This window comes from Camellia sinensis, chromosome 3 (genome assembly GCF_055761805.1).
Source record: "Camellia sinensis isolate YWXY chromosome 3, ASM5576180v1, whole genome shotgun sequence".
Taxonomy (NCBI): domain Eukaryota; kingdom Viridiplantae; phylum Streptophyta; class Magnoliopsida; order Ericales; family Theaceae; genus Camellia; species Camellia sinensis.
In genome coordinates, this window is record NC_138963.1 from 41,156,119 (window position 1) to 41,183,930 (window position 27,812).

The 27,812-nt window shown below is 38.0% G+C and overlaps 1 pseudogene; it reads left to right on the forward strand.

Moving 5' to 3' along the window:
- Positions 1–27,812, forward strand: LOC114293965 (NAC domain-containing protein 90-like; annotated as a pseudogene).

A 27,812-nucleotide genomic window follows, 5' to 3' on the forward strand; every position in this document is an offset into this window, starting at 1 on the left:
TAGAGACTATTCTTTTAAATTTTAATCTCTCTCTTAATTCTCTGCGCCATCCTCCTTATTCTTTAAAAAAAAAAATTCCCATAACACTTCCCTCTTATTATACCATGTCAGTGACTTGTCTCACATCAACCAACGTGCGACAACAACCTCTCGAAGGAAAGTTCTTAAATTTTAGCACCAACAATAACAAACAAAGGACATTGACTATTCGAACAAAGTCGTGTACGGTAACAAGCAGTGGACACAAAGCCGTGTGGAATTGGAAGAGAGTAGTGAATGAATAGTTGATTGATTCTCACACACACACAGAGGTGGAATGGAGGATGATCAACTAGCACCAGGTTTCAGATTCAACCCAACAGAAGGAGAGCTGGTGTCATTCTATCTGCAGAAGAAGCTTGAAGGAAGGAGACAAGAACTAGACCTCGTCATACCGGCCCTCTACATTTACGACTTCAATCCATGGGATCTCCCTTGTTGTTCTCTTCTCTCTCATTCATTCCTTTCTTCTCTTTTCCTATAATTTTTAATTTTTGAAATGGATTTTCAAAAAATGGTTCAATTTTCTAATATACTAGTTTTTTTTTTTCTTTTCTTTTCTTGTGTCAGGGGTGTTTATTGGTTATTGCAGTGTGAAACTTTTGAAGCTGCCCTATCTTTAGCAAAAATGTTACTATTGATTATCCAGGAAAAAAAAAATTGGATTACTTACTCAACATCCATGATTATTTACTCATGGATGTTTAGTTATTAAAGTGTAAAACTATTGAAATTGTCATGTTTTCAGCATAGAAAAAAAATAATAATAATTTTATTTACTCAATTACCTAAATACTCAACTATAGACATCCCATTTTGACCGCCCTTAAGACTTGCGTGACTCACACTGAACACTTGATGATGAATTGTTACACTATACAAATCATTCAATTTCTTCAGCAAAAAGCTGTAGTTTCAAGTTTTAAAACTTAAACCTTACGCCTCCTTTGAACCAAAACTTGTTTTTTTCTAGCTTGACCACTCAAAGACCTGCCGTCCAACAAATGGCCGGCAAGTCATTTTTGATTGGCTGGCCGGCCATATTTAGCACAGCAGATATTTTGGCAACCGTTAGTTGTCCCCATGCCCATACCTTGCACTAGCTGTCCCATTACAGATATTTCCGACGTGAGAAGGCATTTTTCTATAAATACATGATCTCCCCTCATGATTTAGGGTTAGAAAATTTTCCCAAGAGCCAAAACTTGTCAAACACTCTTCCCTTATCTCTTGCAATATACATACACCATACATACACTTCCTTAGCCAAAACTTGAGATCTTTTGCAGAGATTCTTAAACACAGTTTCAGCTCTTGAGAGTGTTCAACTTGTGGTTTGTGAACTACAAGAGCATCATCTCTTTTAAAAGGTATACTTTGAGCTTTTGTACCATCTTTTCTCTCTCTTTACTTGGTGTTTACTTACTGTTTTTAGGGTATTTTGAGACCTGAAATATGTGATTTTAAGTCACAAAAAAAAGGAGGGGTTGGCCACCTTTCCTTTGGCTTGTTGCTTGGTTAAAACCCCTTGGCTTTAGCACTTTTTTGCTCACTTTTTTCACCTCAAAAACCTAATTTTCAGCACTATTTTAGTGTTGTTTCAAAGCTTTTTAGTGTATTTAATTATGCTTTAAATACTATAGATGTGATATTATAAGTCCACATGGATATAACTTTCAATCCATTTGAGTTGATAGTCCTTTCTTACTTCTTTTTTATAGCTTTCATACATATTTACACCTGTAATCACCTACTTTTCCACATCACTGTACAACCTCCCTCTATTCTTTGTTGCTTTTGATTAAAGAGTTGAATCAAACTAAAGATTACCGTTCAAAGCATAAGAAAGAGACCTTCATGCCAAATGGTTTAATCTCTTTGAAGGTTCATTACTAGGGCATTACATCTTTCTTATGCTAAGCATGATCTCTCGTTTGATACTTCTCTTTATTGCCGGTGCATTACTTCTAAGGGACTAACTTTCTAGTTTGACCCTTGGAAATCACAAAGGAAAGTGTCATTATAACTTATTATTGAGTTTAGATTTAGAATCATTATCGCTCATTTTGGGTTTGATTAGTCATTATCGCTCTCTTTGAGTTTGACTTGTTGTTATCGCTCTCTTCCTTTGTAATTTCTCCCATAGAAAATGGCTTGAAAAGTTCATTTCTCGGGTTAAGTCTTGCTTGCTATCTTTATTGCTTTTGGACTTAGTTGACGTAATCTAAACATTTGGAGAACAATACAGAAAAGATAATGTAGACATCCCATTTTTGACCGCCCTTAAGACTTGGGCCCCTCAGGTTGATAACTCGATCATAAAGTTATGCTGTATAAATGTTCGATTTTTTCAGCAAGAAGAGCTTGTAAATCCCAATCTTACATCCCATTTTGGACCAAAACTATTTTAGACCTTAAAACCCTCTCTTTCAAAATATTTTTGAAAATGTTTCTACGATGATCCGAGGCTCGCATTCTTTCAAAATATTGCACTTTTCGGTAAACCGAATAAGGACAAAGTGGACATAAATGAAAGGGAGGTGAACACTTTGAAAAACCTTTAAAAACATCTTATTTATAAGTTTGGAGTTGAAAAAAATAGAAGGGGGGAAAAAAACTAGTTAGGAAAGAAGTTGAGCATCAATCCGTTAGGACATAAATGAGCAGCCTTCACTAAATTGGGCATATCTCTTTACACACTTAGAATTTAGATGTGAGACCACCTCCACTGGAAAATAGACTTCCGAGGCTTCAATTTAGGCTCAATAATGACCTAAAATTAAGTTCGGATGAGAGAGATATGTCCGTTTGAAGTCGAGCCTAAAAGTAGATTTTTGTCTGGCCAGCCACTTGTGTCAAAAACCAGATATTTTCTCCAGTTATCCCCTACAAACTCCAACTGTTCATATACAGATATTTCTAATCTCAAAGGCTATTTTTCTATATATACTTGACCTCCCCTCTTGAAATAAAGTTACAAAACATTCCAAAAGTTTCAAAACTTGAAATTCTATCTCTAGTTGTACCTTGCAACACACACACCTTACCTAAACACTTCTTAAACCAATATTGAAGCTCTCCTTGCTGAGATTATTGAGTCCAAATTTCAGCCCTTGAGAGTGAGAACTTGTGGGTTTGTTAACAGAAAAGTTACCTTGCTTCAAGAGATATAATTTTGAGCATCTTTACACTACTTGTTTTCTATATTTTCTTGCTAATTTTGAACTGTTTTTACACTATTTTTATGGGCTGAACTTGTGGTTTAAAGCTACCAAAGGTGGAGGGGTTAACCACCCTTCTTTGAAACTTGTTCTCTAAGCTTTTGTCCTTGTGTTTCCAATTCTTTTCTCAAATTTTTTTGAGCTTTTTATCACTGAATTTTAGAGTTTTTCAGAGGCTAAAAATGTTGTTTTGAGTTCCCAAAAATGGAGGAGTTAGCCTCCTCTCCTTATGCTTGTTTACTAGCTTGCATTCTTCATTATTTTAGCTTACTCTTTTAGCTTTTTTTACATCAATTCCAACACTGTTTTAGTCTAATTTAGAACTGGTTTGAGGTGTTTATTTCATTTAAGTTTTGTATAGCATACTTGTAGTGTAATGGTCCTTACAGGTTTGTGTTTTAGGCATTAAACACCAACCTATTTGAGTTGATAGCATTTATTTCAAGTTTTCAATACTTGTAATCACCTCTAATCATCTCTGTAACCTCTCTTATTTCTTGGCTTTTCCTTTTCTTTGAGAGTAGTTTCAAACCGATTGTTTGTTTAAGCTTAAGATAAAGATTGTTGTGCTTAATGGTTTAATCTCTTCAGAGATTCATTACCAACAGCATGACATCTCTCTCATGCCCAAAACAGCCCTTGGTATGACACTTCCCTTCATTAGTAGACTTAATCTTTATTATTAGACTAAAATGACTAATAAATTGAAAGGTAGTTAAAAGAGGTATTAAAATTGGAATAAAATGGAACAAGATAATAATGTAATTTGGTGTTCAATCGGACGTTAATTGAATACATGGAGACTTGAGGCATTTCATACTTGTTAGTGATGAAATGGTTCAAGTTTCCAAGGTTAACCACTTCCCTTGATCAATCCATGATAGGCAGGAGGTTTTGTTGGTCTTTCCTTACCATTTATTGAAATTGTGTCCCTTGATTCATAAGTCATCATGCAGTGAAATTGCATCGATTGATGGCTTGCGAATCAAGCTTACCCTTCATTTGACCTGTTTGCTGATAAAGAGAGACAGAGTGAACAAATATCCCCTGAGAATACTCTGGTTTATGCTCTGTTTGTTCTCTGTTACCGCAAGGAAGAACCAACATTAGTGGCCGGCAACCCACTATTAATGGCCGGCCAGCCACTATTTCTGGGTTGTCGACCACTTTTTCCAAGCAGACAGTGTCTTTTTTCCAACAGAGCAGAGCAGGGACTAAGGTGGAAAAATAGTGCAATTTTCTAACTGTGCAACAGAGGTATTCCGGTTACAAAACGAAGAGTATTATCGAGTGGAAATCCACATCCATGCATGAGCCATCCTTCGATTCTCATGATCTATCAAATTGATGTTGTAATATTTGTATGTTATGCGGACTTGTAACTAATTAGTTAGAATAGCTAGTTTGTTTTATGTTGTACTTATTTAATTAGCTAGAATAGTTAGTTAAATTTGTTATTTTAATAATTAGTTAATTAGCTAGTGCAGTTAATTTATTTCATTTGGTTCGTAATAATTAGTTAATTCGTAGCAGTTAGCTATGACATTTATTCGGACCCTCTTGTGCGAGGGCCAAATATTTAATAATGTATATGTCTTTCAACCCCACGTCTTTCTCTCTTTTATTTATTTGCTTATGATGGTTAGAATAGAATATCATGTTTCATTTAGCATATTCCATGTTTGCATCCACTTGTCTTACATGCATCAGGGCTCAGTTCATCATTCAACAAGCATTGTCATTTATTAATTCGTTGAATACGTGTTTAAACCGCATGCTATCAAATTGATTCACATGTCATAGCTAGTAACCGAGCCTATTAGTTACATATCGCATGTGTTGCATTAGTTAGGAGCATGCATGTTTTTTAACTCTTTTGTTTCTTTTGGCTCGCCTCGGAGTACTAGATGAGAATTTTTGTGCTTTAGCATATTGCATGAATGTGATTTTTGCCATGTCTAGCATGCTTGCCATGAGGCTAATTGCTTAAGTGATAAATCTCTTGAATGCCTGTGGATGAAGACTAATTGCTTGAATTGGAATAATTTGAGTAATGTACATATGCGATCACTTTTTCAAGTGGTACATATTCAAAACAATTTTCAAAACAAACATGAATCAAAGTGTTCCAATTTTTACAAATTAGTCTATGGAAAATGAGTTGGACCCCCAGTGGGGGTGCTGGGGGTCAACTCTGATTGGCTGAAAAACTGTTTTTTTTTTTTTTTTTTTTTTTTTTTTTTGGTTTGAGCCAGTGGACAGTTGCCACCTGTCACTGGGGTTGCTGGGGGTCGCCCCCCACTGGGGGTCCCCAGCATTGCCCTTAGTCTATACTTGTGTGAAACACATAGTAAAGTTAGCCTAATAATCAGAATAAGAGCATATAATGTAAATAAGAATTACATTATAATTAGAAGAGGTCGATCTTTGATCGGACGAGTGGGGTGCTCAATTCATGACCTTCCCCTCTCGTACCTAAGTTCTTGAACCGAGACAATCTTGGTGATGACAAACACGTGGCGTTTGACATGAGTCATAGGTTTCTTAAATTTTTCAAAAAATATTTAGGTGCTGACTCTGTATCTGGCAAAGCTGTCAATTTTTGTCATGTTGATTCAAAATCGATTTTTCAAAAAATTTGCAGAATTTGGACTCTTTAGTGTTTATCTATTTCACATTGCACTTGTGAGATCAGATTCAAAATCACGAGAGTCCGAACTGTAGGGCTAGTTGTATTCAAAAGGAGCACAAAAAGTCGAGCTACAGTTTCTAGCGACTTTGCTGGGGACATTAGAGAACTTGACTCGAACTTCATGATATGAGATTTATCTACACTTATATGTTCTTTGCATTACATTTGCATTGGTGCTCTTAAGTCACTATGTTTGCCATTTACTATTCCTAAACGGTTTGCTGGAGGCTTGCCTAAAAGTTTGCCGAAAGGCTAACCGGTTGTAGGCTCTGCCATATTGGGAACACAACCCTTGGATCTAGACTACCGCTGTACCGTTTGATCATTCTTTCACTTCTCAGTATTAGGTATGAGAGGTATATTAGGTAGTCTTACTGAGATACCCCCATTGACCATTCGGCCTAGCTGCATAGAGTAAAGCCCTAGTGACTGTTCCAAACTAGGATAGGATGCCCACCCGACTGTAGGATTGCATGAAACCGCTTGATTGAAATAGTGAATCCTAGTTCATGATGAAACTAGGACAGGGTAACCCTACCCCCTTCATAGGGGTTTTTTGGCTCTCTTTACTTGATATGTGCTTTGCTGTGAAACTGTACAAGGGTTCTTCATATTAGTGGAATAGTTGGTATTAGTTTGTAGGGCAAAATGCAGCAGGGAGTACATTCATTCAGCTGTGATCATATCTATTCTAGTGAAATTGGGTTGAGGTGCTGTCTGTTTTCTCTTTTGCAATGTAGTCCTGGAACCATAGCTTCAGAAGGCTCTGATATCCCCCAGGTACTCTGGACTCATGTAGATAGACTTTGTCAGGTCATAAATTTAGTTCAGGAGTAGCCAGTGTTTGCTTCACTGTCGCCGGTTACAAGGCGAAGGAGGATTAGATAGAATTCACCAGTCCAGTTCCTAAAACAGTCACATCTCAGCTCACCTGTGTCCAGTCCGGTTTAGGAATAGCCATTTACTTCCAGTCCAGCACAAGACCAGTCACCTTTTCTAATGGCACAGTATCCCCTAGCCAGTATGGAGGAACTAATACACCATCTGCAACAGATAGTCGAGACACTACAGCGTGACGCAGTTCGTCAATCTGAGGTTACGGCCCGTCAGGCCAAGGTTATAACTAGGCTACAACAACAGCAACCACAACCGACTGCGGCCTCTGCATCCCATACGCCCACCGCAACTATCCCTGTGTCCGGTGCCACTATTAATATTGCCAATGTCCAAGAAAACCAGGGTAATCCAACAGAACCAATCCTAGCACAAGCTCCCAAAGCACCGGTTTATCAGACCGAGGCACCATTTGAATTCGAAGTTGATCTAACTACGCTCAAAGTCAACAAACTAGAGAAGTTGTTCAAAAGAGCACAAGGGGTTAACTCCATCCCGAACATAGAGGATGGATACAGTAATTCTGTAGTTATATTGCCGGAATGGTTTAAGATGTCGCACATTGATCATTTTAAAGGCTCCGGGGATCCGATGGTGCACTTGCGATTATTTTTTGATATCTTGCAGCCGATGGGCTTAACTAGACCATAGAAGTTATCTCTCTTTGGTCGCACCATGTCATGTATAGCGGCCATTTGGTATGCTAAGTTGAAAGATTTCGTCAAACAGAATTGAGAGGAGATGGTCGAAGCCTTTATTGCTCAGTACTATTACAATACACAGATTAAGGTCACAACTCGTGATCTTGAGACAACCCGTCAAGAGCCAAATGAGGGTTTCTCTGAGTTTATAACAAGATGAAGGGCCAAAGCCTCGATGATGACCACGAGACCTTCTGAGAAGGATCAGGTAATAATGGTTGTTCAGAATCTGCATGGCAAGTTACTGCAGAATATGATTGTTCTACCTCTATTTACCTTTACAGAGCTTCATGAAATGGGGGTTCAAATCGAGGATGTCATCAGACAGGGGATCATTGTGGAAGATAATGAACCTTTGAAAAAGAATATTGTTCACAGTTCCAATGCTACTACCAGTGGTAGCACAACTGTGAAATGCTCAGAAGTAAACACTGTCACCACTCCCATCAATAGCTAAAAACTAACCACTTCAACTCGGTCCCAAGCCTGAAATTTTCATCCTCTTTACATGAGTCTCTCTTAAACGTCGCTAGAAAAAGGGTACCTAGAGCACCTAGAACCCCGACCCCTCCCAAATCATCTTCCACCATGACATACCCAACTAAATATTGTGTCTATCATCAATAGCACGGTCATGATACAAACCGTTACATCCACCTCCGTTATAAGATTCAAGATCTTATTGACAAAGAGATCATAGCTCCACCAAAAGGACCTCAGGCCACCACTAACCCATTAGTTTCATACCTCAACCTAATCCATACACTACCAGCCACCTACAACCCCAGCGTATACATCACCCTGGCCCATTTACCCAAGCCCAAGGTGTTCATTCCAAAAAATACGAACTTGTGTATGATCGATGCACTTGAACCCCAATCATCTCAAACCCATGAACCCACTACTTCTGAGCTAATAAGCATGATTGAAGATCTCTAGAGAACTGTGGCAGATCTAGCCTTTAGGATATTGGCTCCACCATCGACCACATCACATATCAGAAATTTCATGTCAAAAGGTTCTCCAATCTTGGGGCGAGTTGTAATTGAAAAGGGCCAACCTGAAGTTATCTCAAGTCTAGGTGATGACATGTCGACAACAACTAGGCTCCGTTCCGATATAGCGAACATTGATTCCTATGAACATCTTCAATGGGCTATTGAGGCTTTGAAGGTCAAAGGGCTGAACAAACAGCAAGTTCTTGCAGTTGTTGCAAAAACTGTGGATGACACTTTTGTTGCTTAGGTTGAGAGCATTTTGAATCAAGGAGCAAGCCAGAAAAAGGGATGCCATACTAGGAACACCGATTTCAGCTCCAATCCTACACTCGTAAGAAATCATCAAACCCAATCAACACCTGCTAACCCCTCTTTCAATCCTTGCAGGACTGGTGGTAACCGCACCTTCAATCCCCTTTACATGACCTTATCCAAAGCTCTCTAATCCTTATAGGATAAGGCCATCTCGGACATCATTGTCTTGTTTTGTTTGCCTTTTTCACTCTTTGAGTTTATTTCTATCATGGAGCCAGTTGAGCCAGAAGTTCTAAATGAAACTGCAATACTTTTCACCTACTTCCTTGTGCCTTTAAATCATTGCATTGACCAAAGTTTTTCAAAAATTTTCTAACATTGTGATGAAAACAAAAAGGGAGGAATTCCTCAGGATTTGTAAAATTTGATCAACTAAAAGGAAGAGATGTATGCTAAGCCCTTAATGAATGAGATCATGTCTATTAATGTGAGTACTGAGAAGGATCCTAGCTTGATCTAGATTGGTTTTACATTGTCTTCAGAAGAGCACAAGCGACTAGTTGCTTTATTAAAAGATTTCAAAAAATATTTTTTGTGGTCCTACGAAGACATGCCTGAAATTGATCTTGAGATTGTATAGCGCAGGATCACTCTCGGCCTCAAAACTCAACCCCTTTACTTTCAAACCCTGATGCAAAATGTTCAAACGATCAGTCGCAATATGAGGCTTGCATGGTTGGATTGGAAGCAACCCTTGAACTGGGGGCAATAAGGTCGTATGTCATCAAAGGAAGCTTGCATGGCTGGATTAGAAGCAGCCCTTGTGTTACCCAAAAAACAACCTAAGAGGGGAGATGAATTAGGTTTTTACAATTAAAAATTAATAATATCTTAATAAAAATTATGACTAGCACAATAGATAAATATAGTTAATGAAATAAAAATAATTAAAACAAGTGTTCTAATAACTATGTCAGTTAATGATTTTAGCACAGTGAAAATGTGAAATATAGCTATAGCAATTTAAATAAAATAAAGAGATAAGGGAGAGAGAGGCAAACAAATTTATAGTGGTTCGGCTTCAACTCGACCTACGTCCACTCCTCAAGCTTTACTTGAGATTTTTCACTATGCTCTAACTTCACAGGGGTGCTAGCAACCTCTTTACAAATTGAGCAATCCTCCATGGATTTTATACAGACTTTCTAAGTCAAGAACACTAAGTGTACTACACTTTTACAAGATTGAAAAGAAGGTGTTTTTGCTTTCACAAAAGGTTACAAGAATTATCTTTCAAAGATAGATATATAAAATGAAACTTTGATTTTTTTGTAAATCTCACACAGAAAAGATGAGCTTAATACTATAAGGCTCAGTGTATAATTTCTGAGAGAGGATGTAAACAAAAATTGAAAAACACTTCTCAGAAAAATTTTCAGAGAATAAATGAGAGTGATATTAGATCAAAGAATGTTTTCTGATTTTTTTTTTTTTTTTTTGTCACTTGTTTATATTAGAGGCTTTGGTATATATAATGAAACTTATAGTCGTTTATAGCCGTTGTAATTCATTTGAATATATAGCCGTTTATAGCCGTTATATTCATTTGAATTTATAGCCGTTTATAGCCGTTGTACTCCATCATTACTAATTTGAATATCTTCCACTTGAACCTTTTGAACTGCTGCTGTGCTGGGCTGTTTGAACCTCTGTTTTTGGGCTGTTTGAACTCCTGATTTAATCAAATGTTAAATACATCCTAACAATATTTAGGATAAAGGTTTAGGTGAGAAATAATTGGGCAAAATAAATTTTGATTCTATTCTTCTCTTTCAAATAAATTAAAACATAATTAAATAAATCATCAAAATAAATGTTGATTCTATTTTTCTCTTTCAAATAAATCATCAAAATAAATTTTGATTCTGTTTTTCTCTTCCAAATAAATTAAAACATAATTAAATAAATCATCAAAATAAATAAGTCTAACACCTTGAACTAGGGGCAAAAAGGTCAGATATGCTCGAAGATTCAAAACTGGGTCATTTCTCAAGCCAATCAAGATCGGCAAGAAAACCAAATCTCAGAATCTGAGAGAAGAAATTTTTATTTCACTAAAGGACAATCGGGTTCCTATCCATAACACTAAGGACAAATTGAAACCCACTTAGATAGACCCTTACATCATCAAGACTACATCATCAGCAAACAACAACCATTCTTCTGGATTCAGATGGCTTAGGGATTTCAAAACTGATCAACATGGACAAAGTTAAACTTTTCTATCCTTGAGAGGCTCACTAGGCCGAAAACTCAGAAGGGCAACCCAAGCAAAAGATAGAGCAGAAACAAAAACAAAAACAAAAACAAAATTGAAAAAAATGGGAAAAAAAAAGAGTAAAAAAGAAGAAGAAAGAGAAAGAAAAAAAATAGAGCTCACAAGGTTGAAAACCCAAAGGGCGGCTTTGGCAAAAGTTAAAGCGCAAAAGAAGAGTGTTAATACCCGAGTGCACCTTAACCCTGAAACTACGTACGGCCTGATTTTCATCTTTGGGATACATAGGCAACTTTATCCTGAAGTTCGGCTCCAACCATTTTTAACCTGCTTATCTCATCCATGTTGATTGACTTATCCTTATTCAAACTTGGCTATCCTATCCATGTGCAAATTGGCTCATCTTCATGCTAATCTTCATTCAAATCGGTTGTCTTATCCCGTGAAAAAATTCAGCTACAAGACAAATCAAGTTCAGATCTGAGGCTGCACGTCTCAAGAGTTAATTCCACGTTAGTTGAGCAGTGGCCATTTGCAAAAATAGTTATTTTAATGAAGTTAACTAATTTTCTAGAAAATTATTCATTTTTCCAAAATCGGACCATTTCTTGGATCCAAAAAAGAAAAATTTTCAGTGCTCGCAGTTTGATTTACATGATTTCAGAACAAAAAGTCGAACAAACATGTTAATCTAACTCTCATGTTGGTCAAAATTGTTTTAAGCAGAAAGCGAAAAATAAAAAATGGTCAAAATAATGAACTAGGGGCATAGTTGAGTCAGGTTTTCTATCTTTTCCCCATTATCAATACACTCGCCAAGAAAGACACAAATAAAGCTAGCAGCAAGGGCCGAAAGCTTTCTCATCCTACAAGCAATGAGATATCGAACCAAGTGCGAAGCACGAACTAGAAATAGAGCTGGATATTTGACCCCCCTCATAAGGTCCACAACTTCCAGTTTATCCATCAACCACACCTGGGAAGGGATAAAAAATAAGAGAGATTAAAGAATAGAGAGATATGCACTGAGAGAAACAGTAAGGAAAGGGTTTTTCAGAGAAAATAGAGATTAAGTGCCTAAGTGAAGTAAGAATCACAAATAAGAAAGGGTGGGAAACAATACCTAGAGAAGCAGTGATCTCCCCGTGAACTGAGAGGTCTCCCACCAGTGGCAAACATCCAAGTGTTGTGTTTGGTTGTTTTGCTTGTTTTGATTATTGTTTTGAGTTGTTTTGATTTTGGTAAGTGTAAATAGACGTGTTTAGATTGTTTTTCCTTTGTTGAGTCGTGGTGTACTGTGGTCAGTCGTAGGCTCAATACCCGGTTAAGAACTCATTTCTCACTTTCATTTGCAAAAGTAAATCGTTTTGTGCTTAGAACACCGTGTCATTCTCAACGTGATGTGCAAAATAGTTTCATAAACTGCAGGGTCCAACCTCGATCAAAAAAGGAAGCAACCAAACAAGGACCTATCTGAAGCTACATAGGTTCCAGACTGCAAAGCAAAAGAAAAGAGGAAAAATTGGAGCATCTGAGTTTGTTTCAACTTCAGCAAATTCTGAGATTGCGTTCCAGGTGCACCTTTGTAGGTCTCGCCATTTCTCTGAAGTATGAGTGTACCTCGACCCTAAGTTCAAAACTGCTTCAAGTCAAAATGGCGATCAAAGCGGCATCCGTGACTTTTACATGTAGATGTTACCCCTTGTCAATATTTGAGGACCTTTGAAATGTGAGTTGAAGGTAAGAGTTCGAAGAATACAAGAGGAAGACGTCTATCGGAATAGAGCGGTTCATTGTCACTCGCCCCATGAGGTGCTTTCTAAAGCGCCACTTTGTTTGTTTATTACATGCTCTAAACATCATGCACTACATTGCTTGTTACATGTATCATATCATCGCACTTATTGCATTTATTTGCATCTTGTGTTATCTTGTATCATTTATCCTTTTATGCTGAGCAGCATTTAGGATCATTGTCTCCCGAGGCTTTTCTCACGATACGTGAGACGTGCTCCCGAGCGGTTTTTTTTTATCTCAGGGTGTACGGTGCATGACCCTGAGCAGTTTTTCTCTTCTCACAGTTTCAGCATGATTAGAGTATCTCAGGACGCGTGTAACGCAACCCTAAGCTATTTCCTTGGGACCTCTTCTCACGATTTCAGCGTAGTTTGAGTATTCCTTTCCTCACACAATTTCAGCATGTTTGAAATTTATCTTAGGACGTGTGGAACGCGACCCTAAGCGGTTTTCTCAGGTCCTCTTCTCACGATTTCAACATGGTTTGAGTGTTTCTTTCCTCACACGATTTCAGCGTGTTTGGAATTTATCTTAGGACGAGTACAACGCGACCCTGAGCGATTTTCTCAAGACCTCTTCTTACGATTTCAGCGTGGTTTGACTGTTCTTTTCCTTATACAATTTCAGTGTGTTTGGAATTTATCTCAGGACGCGTGAAACGCGACCCTAAGCGGTTTTCTTATGTTCTATTCTCACGATTTCAACGTGGTTTAAGTGTTCCTTTCCTCACACGATTTTAGCATATTTGGAATTTATCTCAGGACACGTGCAACGTGACCCTAAGCGGTTTTCTCGAGACCTCTTCTTATGATTTCAGCGTGGTTTGAGTGTTTCTTTCCTCCGATTTCAACGTGTTTGGAATTTATCTTGGGACACATGGAACACGACCTTAAGCGGTTTGGTTAGGTTCCCTTCTCACGATTTCAGCGTGGTTTGAGTGTTCTTTTCCTCACACGATTTCAGCGTGTTTGGAATTTATCTCAGGACGTGTAGAACATAACCTTAAGCGGTTTTTTTAGGACCTTTTCTCACGATTTCAGCATGGTTTGAGTGTTCCTTTCCTCACACGATTTTAGCGTGTTTGGGATTTATTCTTCCTCTTCTCACAATTTCAGCATGGCTAGAGTGTTCACTTCCTCACACGATTTCAGCGTGTTTATGATTTGTGTTTCCTCCTCTCACGATTCCAGCGTGGTTGGAGTATGTCACCCTATTCATCTACTACATTATCTATCACACTCTCTTGTGCACTTACATCGCACTGTCTCATGCACCTGCATTGCACTGTTTTCTGCATTCTACCTGTATCACACTGTCTTGTGCACTTACATCGTACTGTCTTGTGCACCCCATATCGCACTGTCTTATGCACCCATATAGTACTGTTTTGTTTATTCACCCTACATTGCACTGTCTTGTGCACCAGTATCGCACTGTCTTCTATAACTTGCATCGCACTATTTTGTGCACCTGCATCGCATTGTTTTGTACATTCACCTCACCCGTACTGTCTTGTGCACTCACTGGGTCTGGGAGACCTTAAATCCTCTAAAGGTGCAATTCCTTTGGTGTTTGTCGTACCCAAACAGCTTCAGGTGGTCTGGTATAGCCACCTAACTGTGTTCGTAGTGAGTTCCTAGGAGATCAACTGAGATGGTGGAAACTAGAATTCGAATGGCGATGCCTAGAACACAAAGGTTTGGAATTTCCAAGACTAAAGTCTAGTTTAAATACCGAGGGGTATATCATCGGCTTGAAATCTATATGGCAGCCCATAGGTTGAGGTAGCTTGTATGCGCCTCAATTCTAGATACTGAACCAACCTAGTCTGTCACTCTGTTGGAGAATAGGAAAAGTTACAAACGTAGTCGGGGAGAAAAGTAGTACCCATCGTTTGGAAACACGGGTTGAAGGAAAAAGTCGTCAAACCAAGAAGAAGCGGAAGATCCCCAGCAGCATAAGGTAAGTCATCACCGATTGCCCCTGTAGAGTACTTTCTAAAGCACCACTTCCTAGCGGCTACATCGCATCTATCATCTAGTACTTCTATTACATTGCATATGACATCTATCGCATTCATCTACTGTACTATCCATTACACCCATTACATCATACCATTTTACTATCCGTACCTTTTCCATGTTACGCTTAGTTGTCATGTGCTTATACATTTCCTTCGTTGAAACATGGTTCTGTCATGTGTAAGTACCCATGCTACACTGAGGCCAGTATCAAGGGCGTCAACACCTTTTCTATGTTAAACGTGGTTTGTTTTGTGTCCAAGCCTTTTCTAGGTAAGACATAATTCGGCCTACGTCTTATTCACTGCATTCATTGTATCTATTGCACCGTACTTTGTCTTCTTGCATTCAGCATTTAGGATCATTATCTTTTTCTAGTAGATCATTCCTCACTTATATTATACCACCCAATTACTCTTTCTCTTTCTACGAAAAACATAGTTTTGCATATGTTCGCATCCCTTTCATGTTAAAACATGGTTCTGTTATGTGTAAGCATCCATGCTGCAATGAGGCCAGTATTGAGGATGTAGGCACTTAGCTTGTGTTAGGCGTCATTTGGTTGTGCCCACTTCTTTTCTACATAAAACGTAGTTTGATTTTGCATCTCCATCCATTTATGGTATTTTTATGGTTTTGCACTGCTTGTGGTTTGATTATTTCGTTACATTGTATATCATTACATTGTTTTGTTACATTGTGTATCGTTTTGCATTCTGTCCCTGAACTACGCTGGTTTGATTCCTTGTAAAGGGATACGTAGGAAACCCTCAGGTTCAACCAACTGCATCTGCATTTTGTTTGTTTGCCCAAGTCTTATGGCCTTATCAAAATAAGTCATCTTCGGGCTTTGACATTCACTCATGTCACTTCATGACTTCGAGCTCTGTCAAAGAAGGGCAACTGTAGACAACCCATTTTTGACCGCCCTTAGGACTTGGGCGCCGCAAGTTGATCACTCGATGATGAAAGTTATGCTGTATAAATGTTCGATTTCTTCAACAAGAAGAGCTTCTAAATCCCAACCTTACATCCCATTTTGGACCAAAACTATTTTAGACCTTAAAACCATCTTTTTTAAAATATTTTTGAAAATGTTTCTACGATGTTTCGAGACTCACATTTCTTTTAAAATATTACATTTTTCGATAAACCGAGTAAGGACAAAGTGGACATAAATGGAAAGGAGGTGAACACTTTGAAAAACCTTTAAAAACATTTTATTTATAAGTTTGAAGTTGAAGAAAATAGAATATGAGGGAAGAAAACTAGTTGGGTAAGAAGTTGGGCATCAATCCGTTAGGACATAAATGAGTAGCCTTCACTAAATTGGGCATATCTCTTTACAAACTTATAATTTAGATGTGACGACACCTCAATTGGAAAGTAGACTTCTGGGGGCTTTAATTTAAACTCAAGAATGACATAAAACCGAGTTTGAATGAGGGAGATATGCTCATTTGAAGTCGGGCCTAGAAGCAGATTTTTGTCTAGCTGGCTACTTGTGTCAAAAACCAGATATTTTTGCCAGCTATCCCCCACAAGCTACAGTTGTTCCTATATAGATATTTTTGACCTGAGAGGCTATTTTTCTATATATGCTTGATCTTCCCCTTGAAATAAAGTTACAAAAAATTCCAAAAGTTCCAAAACTTGAAATTCTCTCTCTAGCTCTATCTTGTAACACACACACCTTACCTAAACACTTCTTAAACCAATATTGGAGCTCTCCTTACTAAGATTATTGAGTCCAAATTTCAGCCCTTAAGAGTGAGAACTTGTGAAAAACAGTTACCTTGCTTCAAGAGGTATAATTTTGAGCATCTTTACACTACTTGTTTTCTATATTTTCTTGCTGATTTTGAACTGTTTTTACACTATTTTTATGGGTTGAACTTGTGGTTTAAAGCTACCAAAGGTGGAGGGGTTAACCACCCTTCTTTGAAACTTGTTCTCTAAGCTTTTGTCCTTGTGTTTCCAATTCTTTTCTCAAATTTTTTTGAGCTTTTTATCACTGAATTTTAGAGTTTTTCAGAGGCTAAAAATGTTGTTTTGAGTTCCCAAAAATGGAGGAGTTAGCCTCCTCTCCTTATGCTTGTTTACTAGCTTGCATTCTTCATTATTTTAGCTTACTCTTTTAGCTTTTTTTACATCAATTCCAGCACTGTTTTAGTCTAATTTAGGACTGGTTTGAGGTGTTTATTTCATTTAAGTTTTGTATAGCATACTTTAGTGTAATGGTCCTTACAGGTTTGGTGTTTTAGGCATTAGACATCAACCTATTTGAGTTAATAGCATTTATTTCAAGTTTTCAATACTTGTAATCACCTCTAATCATCTTTGTAACCTCTCTTATTTCTTGGCTTTTCCTTTTCTTTGAGAGTAGTTTCAAACCGATTGTTTGTTTAAGCTTAAGATAAAGATTGTTGTGCTTAATGGTTTAATCTCTTCGGAGATTCATTACCAATAGCATGACATCTCTCTCATGCCCAAAACAGCCCTTGGTATGACACTTCCCTTCATTAGTGGACTTAATCTTTATTATTAGACTAAAATGACTAATAAATGGAAAGGTAATTAAAAGAGGTATTAAAATTGGAATAAAATGGAACAAGATAATAATGTAATTTGGTGTTCAATTGGACGTTAATTGAATACATGGAGACTTGAGGCATTTCATACTTGTTAGTGATGAAATAGTTCAAGTTTCCAAGGTCAACCACTTCCCTTAATCAATCCATGATAGGGAAGAGGTTTTGTTGGTCTTTCCTTACCAATTATTAAAATTGTGTCCCTTGATTCATAAGTCATCATGTAATGAAATTGCATGGATTGATGGCTTGCGAATCAAGCCTACCCCTCCTATGAACTGTTTGCTGATAAGGAGAGGCAAAGTGGACAAATATCTCCTGAGAATACTCTGGTTTGTGCTCTGTTTGTCCTCTATTGCTGCAGGGAAGAACCAACATTAGTGGCCGGCAGGCCACTTTTACTGGACGGCAACCCACTATTAGTAGCCGGCCAACCACTACTTCTGGATTGCCGACCACTTTTTCCAGGCAGGCAATGTCCTTTTTCTAGTAGAGCAGAGTAGGGGCTGAGGTGGAAAAATAGTGCAATTTTCTAACTGTGCAACAGAGGTATTCCGGTAGCAAAATGAAGAGCATTATCGGGTGGAAATCCACATCCATGCATTAGCTATCCTTCGATTCTCGGGATCCGTTAAAATGATGTTGTAATATTAGTATGTTGTGCGGATTTGTAACTAATTAGTTAGAATAACTAGTTTGTTTTATGATGCACTTATTTAATTAGCTGGAATAGTTAGCTAAATTTGTTATTGTAATAATTAGTTAATTAGCTATTGTAGTTAATTTATTTCATTTGGTTTGTAATAATTAGTTAATTCGTAGCGGTTAGCTAGGGTATTTATTTGGACCCTCTTGTGCGAAAGCCAAATATGTAATAATGTATATGTCTTCTAACCCCACGTCTTTCTCCCTTTTATTTATCCTATTATCATGGTTAGCATAGAACATCATGTTTCATTTAGCATATTCCATGTTTGCATCCACTTGTCTTGTATGCATTAAGGCTTGGTTCATCATTCTAACAAGCATTGTCGTTTATTACTTCGTTGAATACGTGTTTAAACCGCATGCTATCAAATTGATTTACATATCATAATTAGTAGCTGAGCCTATTAGTTACATATCGCATGTGTTGCATTAGTCATGTTACATTAGCTAGGTGCATGCATGTTTTATAACTCTTTTGTTTCTTTTGGCTCGCCTCGGAGTACTAGGAGAGCATTTTTGTGCTTTAGCATATTGCATAAGTGTGATTGTTGCCATGTCTAGCATGCTTTCCATGAGACTAATTTCTTAAGTGATAAATCTCTTGAATACCTGTGGATGAAGGCTAATTACTTAAATTGGAATAATTTGAGTAATGTACATATACGATCACTTTTTCAAGTGGTACATATTCAAAACAATTTTCAAAACAAACATGAATCAAAGTGTTCCAATTTGTGCAAATTAGTTTTATACTTATATCCAACACATAGTAAAGTTAGCCTAATAATCAAAACAAGAGTATATGATGTAAATAAGAATCACGTCATGATTAGTAGAGGCCGATCTTTGATCGGAGGAGTGGAGTGCTCAATTCATGACCTTCCCCTCTCGTACCTAAGTTCCCGAGCTGAGAAAATCTTGGTGATGACGGACACGTGGCCTTTGACACGAGCCATGGGTTTCTTAAATTTCTCAAAAAATATTTAGGTGGCAACTCTGTATCTGGCAAAGCAGTCCATTTTTGGCATGTTGATTCAAAATCAATTTTTCAAAAGATTTGTCGGATTTGAACTCTTTAGTGTTTATCTATTTCACATTGCACTTGTGAGATCAAATTTAGAATCACAGGAGTCCGAACTGTAGGGCTAGTCGTATCCAAAAGGAGCACAAAAAGTTGAGCTACAGATGAGAAATAAAAAGGTAATGTAAAAAAAGTTAATAAAAGAGGCCAAAAAAAAAAGGGTAATAAAATTGGGTTAGGTTCAATCAGACGTTTTATTGAAGCTATTGTGTCTTGAATCATTGCATACTTTTTAGTGGTGTTTAATGATTCATGAAACAATGTCTACCCCTTCCCTTGAGGTAACCCTTTGATAAGGAGGAGGTATTGTTTATCTTTCGTTTCAGTTTATTAAGCTTTTGTCTTATCGGTTCTAAGATCATCATGCAACAAATGATGATTTGAGAAACAATTCTACTCATCCCTTGATCATCTTCATGATAGGGAAGGGCAAAAAGAATAAACATCTCTTGAAAACACTCTGATTTTGCTCTATTTCAACTCTGTTGCAGCAAGTTAATCCCCAGAAAACAATAGCAGGCTGGCCACCATTCTATAAAGCCGACCACTTCTCAAGGCCAGCTGGCCACCTATTTTTGTCCCGGCAATGGCATTTTTATAGTAGAATATAGCAGAACTGAGGCCAAAACAAAATAATTTTCTAGCTGCAAACAGAGCAGATTCTAGCAGCAAACAGAAAGGTTTCCAGGAGGATGTTCTCGGTTGCACACATGTGGCTCCTCGCCTCTCGTTCAATTAAATTAACGCTTTAATATAAGTATGTTGTAATTAATTATTTAGCTTCATTCGAATGTCTAATAATTAGTTAATTTAGTTAATTCATTTGGTATTTTAATAATTATTTTAATTAAGACATTCATTCGGACCCTCTTGTGCGAGGGCAAATTTGTGACACTTGCAATATTTTGTATGTCTTCCAACCCCCATTCTTTCTCTCTTTTATTTACTTGCTTACTATAGTTGCATGTAGTATCATATTTTTGGTTTCATATTGCACCCATTTTTGCATACATTAGGATTTGGCTCATCATGCTTGATAAACATCAATTATTTCTTGTTTGAATACATGCGCTACCATATGCCTTGAATTGATTCATATGTCATGTTAAGAAGCCGAATCCGGTAGTTGCATTTTATATGTGTTGCATTAATCACTTTGCATATTAGAGCATGCATTTTTCTAATTATTTTTTTTCCTTTGGCTTACCTCGATTGAGTACTAGGTGAGCATTTTTACTTTGGCATATTGCATGTGTGTTCATGTTACCATATCAAGCATACTACCATGAAGCTAACTGCTTATTTGAAATAATTGTTTGCATGCCTGTGGATGAAGGCTATTTCGCTTCAATTGGGATGATTTTGATTAATGCACATATAAGCTTGTTTTTTTTTCAAATAGCATATATTCAAAATTCTTTTTAAAAAAACACGAAATCAAATCATTCCAAGGTGGGTGACGTAGTCTATACTTGTGTACCTCACATAATAAGTTATCAAAATAATCAAAATAAGAGCATATAATGTACATAAAAATCATATCATGAGTAGTAGAGGCCGATCTTTGATCTGGTGAGGAGGGTGCTCAATTCATGACCTTTCCCTCTCATACCTAAGTTCCCAAGCCAAGGCACTTTGGTTACAACAGACAAGTGGCCTTTGGCATGAGTGATCTTTGATTAATGCACATATGAGCTCGTTTTTTTTTTTTTTTTTTCAAGTAGCATATATTCAAAATTCTTTTCAAACAAACATGAAATCAAAGCATTCCAAGGTGAGTGACATAGTCTATACTTGTGTGCCTCACATAGTAAGTTAGCATAATAATTAGAATAAGAGCATATAATGTACATAAAAATCACATCATGATTAGTAGAGGCTGATCTTTGATCGGGTGAGGAGGGTGACCTTCCCGTCTCATACCTAAGTTCCCGAGTTAAGGCACTTTGGTTATAACGGACAAGTGGCCTTTGGCACGAGTCACGGATTTCCTAAATTTTCCAAAAATATTTAGATAGCGACTCTGAAATCTGGCACTGTAGTCCATTTCTGACATCTCTGACGATAAATGGATTTTCTAAGATTTTCCATATTTAGACTCTCATTTGTGTTTTTTTCTATTTCACATTGCAATTGTGAAACCAGATTCAGAACTACGGGAGTCCAAACTGTAGGGCTATCGTATCCGATGAAACTAAACCCCTCCAAGGAGCACGAAAAACTAGCTACATCAACAAACAAACAAACAAAAAAAGAAATGCTAGAATTTTGAATTTTTAATCTGTGTGAGGTGGGTAATATCTATAATGAATCTCACCCATCTCATTTTTTAAACAAAAATGCTAAAGATCTCAAAAATTCTACCAATTGTCTCCATAGATATGGAACCCACATGGGACCTACATTGTGTGAGTCCTAAACACATGTGAGACATTTGGTAGAATTTTTAGAATTTCTAACATTACTCTTTTTTTAAACACAAAATTATACCATGTTCGATTTTAGGTCACTTTCTTGTTATTTTGGTTTCTACCCTTTCAACTATATCAAAAATTTTAGATTTTGATTCAATTGATAACACAATTAGAAATTTAAACAAAAAATTATCATTGAGTTAGATGAGGTTAAGTCATTGAAGGGATTAGTTTACAATTTTGCCCTAAAAACATGACACAAGGCACTTGTGTGCACATTTGTCATAAAAAAAGTTAGCAATTGAAATCAATTTGAGACAATCAAATCAATTGAAATTATAAAAACTAAAATGACACAAGATCAAAGTACCGGGACTAGTAGTGTAATTTTTCCTTTAACATGAAGATGTCAAGATTGTAAAGAAAATGAAAATTTTGAAACCTACAACAATCATTTAATCCAATTAGGTTGTAAGATCTTGATGAGTTTTAATTTTATTTTCTTGAATTTTTGTACATCTAAATCAAGATGCAATAACTGGTTTAAAATATAGATCAGAAAGTCATGGACCATATTCTACTTCTACGTCCTAAAGTGTAGAGGATCATCGAAGCTCGTACTGATTTAAACAAGAGTTTTCCTCGAAAGTCCAAATGGAAGCAAGGGTTGTCCCTCAGAAGTCCAGGTGGAAGAACACTCCTTTCGTTGGCAAGAAAGATCCCTTCTGGCTGGAGACGAGTCTACTACTCCTCCTTTTTCTTCAAGAGGCGACAAAAATTGAAAATTGAAAATTGTCTCAAACAACATAACACAATGAAAATACACAATATAATAAACTTCTAATGAAGATACAATATGGAGCAAATAAATTTCTTCATAACATAAGAAAGATAGAACTTCTTGGACAATGCAGTAAATAAAAATTATAAATGTCATAGATAGATTTCTTCTATGGAATGTCGACCATTGCTCTCCAGTCTCTAGAGTTGCGAGGTTATTCGGAAAACTTTCACCAGTTGTTTGGGTTGTGGCCGTCATAAACCATCATAGCCACATCTTCTAAGATATCCTTGGGCCCTTGTTCTTTGAACTCTAACTCATCTGCTTTGACTTTCTTTCTAAAGATCTTCTTAAGCGTCCAGTACTTTTCTGTAGAATGTCCTAGTGATCGGTGGAAAACACAATAATTAGGACCCTCGCGGTCCTTCTTTAGCAAAAGCTCTTCGATACAAGGCAACTTCAGTTCCCCGTCTGCCATCCATTCTTTGACTAAGGCCTTCACCTCCTCAATACTACACGGAAAATGAGTGTCATCTTCGTAGCTCTTCCTCTTCTACCCTCTGAATCCCTCTCCCTACGAGTTTCGGGTTGAAGATGCGGAAGCCACAGTGACAGAAAGTCCTCGGGATGACTTGAAGCTAGTTTTATATGTTGATGTTTCGAGATGCTTCAATTATTGCCGAGAAGGTGGGTAACTTGTGATTAACAAGAAGCATCTTGTACCCATTCAATGCCCCTTCAACACAGATTTGGACCAAATAGCTTTCTTTCATAGCCTCCTGACAGTCCACAGCTTTGTCTTGGAACCTTTTCACATATTCGAGAATGTCTTCACCCTCCCGCTGTTTTTCCTTACATAGCGTAAATGTGGTCACTTTCTCGGCCACCTGAAAGAATTTGGCGTGGAATTTGTTGACCATCTCCTCCCAGCTTCGGATAAAGTCTGGGGCCAAGTTAACGTACCAGCTATATGCTCGGTCGGTGAGGGACTTGGAGAATTCTCTCAATCGGAAGACATGATTTGAACCATGAATCCCCAAAGTCTCAATGAACCAAACAACATGTTCTCGAGCATTTTCTTGTTTGCCATCGAATTTGATGAGCTTCGGTACTATGTACCCCTCCAGGTATGCATAACTCAACATCTCGATAAAGTATGATGGCTTGACATTCAGATCGGGCAAAGATGGTAAAATCCTCTTGCCCGTTTGAGATTGAACATGGCTTGCACATCAGCGAGAGTGAGAAATTGTTAAGGGAGAGAACTTGATGGTGGTATTCCCAGAACTTGGCTTGTAGACCCGAAGACCAAGCCTGGAGCAACTTGGCTATTTGGGTGTTGAGAATTCACCATCGGTGTAGGAACTTGGTGATATTGACCATTGGCATCTATGGATATGACATTCGGTGATGGAGCGCTGACTTGAGTTCTATAAACTCCGTTACACGCCATGGGTATATCGGGTTGGGCTTGGAAAGCCGTTGTCGGAGCCAAATGAGAACCACTCAGTACATGAGTAGAATTTACAATCGGTGGAACAAAATTAGGCATGGATGGAGCACCATTTTGTAGAAAGATTTCTGTGGGCCTTCCTTGAACTTCCACAGCTACTGGAACATCATTCATCACGCTGAAAAATCCTCCAACCACCGATGGACCATGGCTCGATCCTCCAGGTACGTGATTTTGCACACCATTTTGAGCAACTTCAGGGAGAATTAGAGGTGGGTCTTGATGGTTTTGACCATTCCCAACATCACCATGAGGTTGTTGATGCTTGTTAGCGCCGACTTGACCTCCATTTGTTGCCGGTGGTGCGAAGTTTGAACCCATCACCATGGTGTGAGTGAGATTTTGACCATGGCTCGATCCTCCAGGTGCATGATTTTGCACACCATTTTTAGCAACTTCAGGGAGAATTAGAGATGGGTGTTGATGGTTTTGACCATTCCCAACATCACCATGAAGTTGTTGATGCTTGATAGCACCGACTTGACCTCCATTTGTTGCTGGTGGTGCGAAGTTTGAACCCATCACCACGGTGTGGGTAAGAATTTGAAAGGTCGTGAGAATCTCTCGTTGAGTGTGTTGGAGTCCTTGAATGGCTTCAAGGATGAGGGGTGGGTCTTGAACTTGAGTTCTCTCGTCACCACCATTGGAAGAACCTTGTTGATGAACTTCTTCTTCTCCCGCCATCTTCACTGGAGTTGTGTAGATTTCGGATCTTGGTGAGACCATTAACCTATCTGCCTCTCCAATGAAGTCGCCAAAATGTATGTAAGGGTTCAAGAATGTCGTTGGAAAATTTAAAAGACCGTTGGAAAATTCAAAGATCACCAAAAAATTCAAATTCTCTAGAAATGATGAGAGGCTTAGATTCTTCAACAATCGCAACTAGGAACACAATAGCAAAGAGGTGATGGAGATAAGAGATTGGGTGAAGAAGAAAGCAAAGTAGTTAGAGAGAGAATAATGGCAAGGCTCTCCCATGGATCTCACACTTTCACTCTCAAAGTAGATAATGGAGAAGGGAAATTAGTTATCTCCCAAAAATTGTCTCTCCAAAATTCATCCCTTGTAAAGGTATGGATGGGTGCTACTTATAGGCACCTCATGATGTAGGATGGAGCCCATGTGCAAGGTATATGGAACATATTCCCTTTAACTACCTTGTCCGAGGAGGTGACTTCTTTGAGGATGAGGAAAACCCTGAAAAAGAGATTAACCTCTTGGCAAACCCTTTTTCTTAGACACACCTAACCAATGATCCCAATCATCCCAAGGAGTCAGAAGTAGTCCTAGAGGACATCCTGCCGCAGAAGGGTCAGGGGTAGTTCAAGAGAACGCCCTGCTGCAAATATTGCAGAGTCTCAGGAACCCTCTAGATCGTGCCACCTCAACCCAGGTATAATTTAACCGAAGAGTGAACTTATCTCCACTCACAGTCCTCGGGATTGAGTCATTTGTTCGGACTCCGTCACGTCCATGGTTTTGGTGCATAGATCCCAAAAAGCTCCAAGCCCACAAGTGTTCTAGGACTCATTAATGGGGCGACTTCTAGATTGCATTCGAATCCGTTCGAATCCAAGCGCTTCGGATCTCTAGGTTCATGGATCCGAACCCTTTCGAGTCCGAGCTTAAATAGGTCTCTAGGTTCGTGGTTCCGAACCCTTTCAAGACTAAACCAATACCTCGGAGAATGGATCTCCTCCGAGGGTTTCATCTCTTTTGAAAGCAATGGTTAACCTCCTCGGATGCCCATATGATCTAAGCCTCCTCGGATTGGCTTGTTGGACGCTCTTTAGAGATATCTGCTTGATGGGTCTTCCTCGGCCCAATTTGTTGGCTTTCTCGTAGGCCCGTTCAAGCCCATTTGGCAATAATTTCTTTAAGTTCACCAATTTTTGGGCTTTCCGATTAGGCTTCAATTGGGCCCAATTAATTTAGTGGTCAACCCCTCTTACACTCTCCAACCTCTAGTCTTGTGTTGGCGTGTGATTCGGTTTGCTTTTTGTGCCAACGTCACTGGGATTGGAAGATTTTGCTATGATGTTTTCATTTTGTCCATTCAATTTCCATGAATAAAAAAAATATTTGCTGTCAAAAAAAAAAAAGGGGGCAAGTTAATTTACAAGAGCTAGCTTCTAAAGTTATGAAACTTACCTATGTTTTGATTTTTTTTTTTTTATTGCCAAACTGTTCTATTGTTTTGGAACCAGAATTTGCAAGAGAGTTGTGTCGTGAAGACGCCGAACAGTGGTTTTTCTTCATTCCTAGAGAAGAGAATGAAGCCTGTGGGGGAAGACAAAGCCGGTTCACAACTCTAGGGTATTGGAAAGTTACTGGCTGTCCTGGTTATGTCTACTCTTCTCAAAACCAAGTTATTGGTGTCAAGAGAACCATGGTGTTCTACATGGGAATAGCTCCAATCGGAAGGAAAACCAAATGGAAGATGAATGAGTATAGGGCCATTGAATCATCATCAGTTACTATAATCCCACAAGTGTGTATGTGTGTGACTTGCATACCATTGCATAATAGCTTTTCCTTCAACTTTAATTGCCTATACACGTCAAATTATCGCTAAGGAAAAGGCTTGAAACTCCTAAATTGACCTCCAATAACATGAATTGTTACATGCCAGTTGTTGATTTGTGACATAACTCCGCCACGTCATTTTCAGGTAAATTTAAGGATGATGTTTTAGAAGTCTCAGCGAGACTCTTATGGCTAATTATAGTGTTTTCTTCCAAGGTTTTGGCATTCTCTATCACCACCTAGTTTATAAGCTTGTGCTTGGTTTTGAATTTATGAGTTCTCAATTGGAAAAAAAAAAAAAAAACAACCACATGGTTCTTGCAATTCAAAACCAAGCACAAGCTCATAAACTTGGTGGTGATAGAGAATACCAACCACATGGTTCTTGCAATTCACATGGTTCATGCAATTCTATTGTGCACATAGTTTTAAACAACAGTATCGGAATACATATTGATATCAGTATTGATTTTAGACAATATTGACCAAATATATCAGTGAATAATAGCATCAGAAGCCCAAATTCCTATTACACATTAGCTGTTACATAAATAGAGACCAACATTTAAAACCATGGTTGTGCTTAGCTAATATTTTGTCAATCATATTGCCTGTGTTTTGCAGGTAAGACAAGAATTCAGATTGTGCCGAGTGTACAAAACAGCATTTGGCGACAGATGGCCATCAGCAGCAGCGGCAGCGACAAGCGATGCGACTGTTGAGCAAGCTCACTATGGTGGTGGTGGTGGTGATGGTGTGGTGACCATGCAAATCCTTCTCAAAATATGGCACATTGGCAAGTGATAGCTGGGATGTTGGTGGGGTTGACAATGAAGCTCTGAGGGATTGGGAACAGCTGAATTAAATAGAATAAATTGCAATTAAGTAACTTAAGCTCCAGAGAAGGTAAGTACAAGTAAGCATGAGAATAGGGGCAAATGAAATCAAGATGCAGGAAGTCTATTTACTCAAAAACAAAAAAAAACAAAAAAAAAAAAGAAGTTATGTCCGAAAGTTAGTCAGATTGTGATTCCAGAGATTGAAGTAGTGTTGTGTGCATGAAATAAATTTAGACCATTAATTAATAATTCTGGGTACAATTTTGGGCACATAATCTAGATTTGTAGTGTTACTGCTCTTGGGTGCCTAGTACAAGTTGTATGCAAAAACATATGGAAACAACGGTGAAAGATCTTCTGTTTCAATAACTCTTTGCCCTTTTGTTTCTAATCATTTGCCGTCGCCATGTCATACAAGAGAATCTCAAAAATGAGAATTTTAAAGTAAGGTTAAATATATTTTTTT